Source organism: Triticum dicoccoides, chromosome 6B (genome assembly GCF_002162155.2).
Source record: "Triticum dicoccoides isolate Atlit2015 ecotype Zavitan chromosome 6B, WEW_v2.0, whole genome shotgun sequence".
NCBI lineage: Eukaryota > Viridiplantae > Streptophyta > Magnoliopsida > Poales > Poaceae > Triticum > Triticum dicoccoides.
Genome location: NC_041391.1, coordinates 44,413,129 through 44,415,002, shown reverse-complemented (window position 1 = coordinate 44,415,002; position 1,874 = coordinate 44,413,129). Strand labels below are relative to the sequence as shown.

General features: G+C 42.7%; 1 pseudogene; it reads left to right on the top strand.

The window, feature by feature from the left end:
• Positions 1–1,055, top strand: part of LOC119321165 — a 2,251-nt pseudogene extending 1,196 nt beyond the window's left edge.
• The last annotated feature ends 819 nt before the right edge of the window (positions 1,056–1,874 follow it).

Genomic DNA, 1,874 nt, shown 5'->3' with positions numbered 1-1,874 from the left:
GTGAGGTGTTGAGCGTTGTTGGGCATGGGGGAGGGGAGAGAGAGGGTTTAGGGAAACTTGCCCAAGGGTACTCAAATTTGAGCAAGTTCGAATGGTTTGAGGAGTTTCTCCTCAAATTTAGGGGAAGGGCTCGGAAACATCGTTCCAAGGGAGTCAAATTGAACGGAGGTGGAAAGCTTTACCTTGGCATTGAATGTCGGTGATCCCGAGCACTCCGTAGGTCTTTGGCTTGCACACGTCGATCTTGCAGAAGAGGTACTTGGCACCCGGGGCCTTGTCTTGACATTCCACAGGAAGTCTCTTCGGATTTGTTTTTGTTTTTTCCACATACTTGACCAGCCAAGCAGGAGGGGCAAGCATAATTAGTTAGAAAAAACTACCATGGCAGAGAGACTGGAGCGGAGTGCGATGTGATCTACAATCTTATTCCACAACCTTACATGATTATTATTGTCATCCATAGATATAGCATTCCAAGGTTCTGCTTCTTTTCTTCCCCATATGCTCGAATTGTTGGTATGCACATTCTTCCTCAAACATGAACCGAGGAAAGCTAGTTAATGCATTAACGACCAACTATGCTGAGATGGAAGCTTTATGCATTTGCATTCCACAGGCACCATCAGTTGGCTTGACCTCTTTGGTGCGGGACTCGTATTTCAAGCAATTGGATTTGCATGGCTTTTCTTCCTGCTTCTGCAAGAATGGCGTGATAAAAGAAGGGCCTCTATGATGTAAGTTTGAATAATAGATGAAACAATCTACTTTGTGAATGGGAGCATATGAAAATTAATTTCCTTACCTCTTACATGATGCAGGCGTTGTAGCTCTCTTCCATCTGGAGATCAGTAGTTGATCAACTTGGTCAGACTATTGGACATCAGCCTATTCCCAACAAGAGGAAACACTAAAATCGGGCTCTACCACAACGCTCACATGATTACCTGAATCGTGATTTGATGTTCTCTGGTGAAGAATGGTTTAATATTGTACTCCAATTTGAATGTTCGCATTGGTTACGAATAATTTCCAAGGGCCAGTTCGCGCGTTCTGTTCGTTCCATCTTATTCTTGGACCCACTCCTTCGATGCTCCAAATATGTATGTATGTATTTCCAACTTACCAGAAACAAAGTTCCAGCTTGCGGCAAATATTAACTTATCACTCCTCACTTTCATCGTTAAACTCTTAAACCTTGGGTGGATCACTGCATTGTGTCATGGACTCATTTCTCACAAATAGGTTGGATATGCAGATCGTAGGAGATAGGTTGGATATGCAAAGTGCTTCACTGAGCAAGCATATTAAACATAAATGGGGTCGAAGAAATTAATTAGGCCACGAGCTCCTTCATTCAATAAATGCTCGATTTGCTAAGTGATATTTCCACGGGCTACAGCAGATGTTTGCATAAGTTGTTTTGCAAGAAACATGTTTTCGTCAAATATATCTATGGCCTGTAGTATCTGAGCAAAGTGGAAAATTAATTCTGCAATGGAAAACAAATTTGAACATAAATCTCACTGTTGACTCATCAAATCTCAACCTCGATCTTTTACATGTTGATCGTACTTATATTTTCCCTGCATCTCTCTCCACGCACACATTGCTGTGATCAGAAAACTTGTGCTGCCCTGCCAAGGCGCCGCCTGCCAGCGCTGCAGTCAACATTCTGCCCTAATAAGGATTCATGGTTCCCACCCGGTTCAAAAAAACTGGGCCTAGAGTCCTAGTCACTGCCCAGAGCTCATACTTCATATGAGTAAGGGCACCGCTAGGGATCAGACTATACCTATCAAAGATACTTTATTTTGATTACAAATAAACTGACGTGAAAAATTATGATTGGCAATTGAGGGATGAAGGGGCCCACC